The sequence below is a fragment of the Cricetulus griseus genome (genome assembly GCF_003668045.3).
Source record: "Cricetulus griseus strain 17A/GY chromosome 1 unlocalized genomic scaffold, alternate assembly CriGri-PICRH-1.0 chr1_1, whole genome shotgun sequence".
Lineage (NCBI taxonomy): Eukaryota > Metazoa > Chordata > Mammalia > Rodentia > Cricetidae > Cricetulus > Cricetulus griseus.
The window spans coordinates 83,239,612-83,240,237 of NW_023276807.1; positions in this window are offsets into that span (position 1 = coordinate 83,239,612).

Below are 626 nucleotides of genomic sequence, written 5' to 3' on the forward strand. Positions count from 1 at the left end.
TTGCAGAAAACCTACATACTCATGGAAAATGAATAACACCCAATTGCACTATTACTAGGTTGAGGAAGAAATAAAAAAAGAAATTAAAGACTTCCTAGAATTTAATGAGAATGTAGACACAACATGGTACATTTATACAATGGAGTACCTGAAAGCAGTGCTAAGAGGGAAGTTCATAGCACTAAGAAACTGGAGAAAAGACACATTAGAGAATTGACAGAACAACTGAAAGCTTTAGAGCAAAAAGAAGCAAACTCACCACGGAGGAGTAGACGCCAGGAAATAATCAACCTGAGGGCTGAAATCAACAAAGTAGAAAGTAGAAAAACAGTACAAATAATCAAAATCACTTTGATACCCAAGCCACACAAAGATATGACTAAGAAAGAGAACTACAGACCGATATCCCTCATGAACATCGATGCTAAAATAATTTAATAAAATATTGGCGAACCAAATCCAAAAACATATCATAAAAATCATCCACCATGATCAAGTAGGCTTCATCCCAGGGATGCAAGGATGGTTCAACATACGAAAATCCATCAATGTAATCCACTATATAAACAAACTGAAAAAGAAAAACCACATGATCATCTCACTAGATGCTGAAAAAAAAGCCTTTG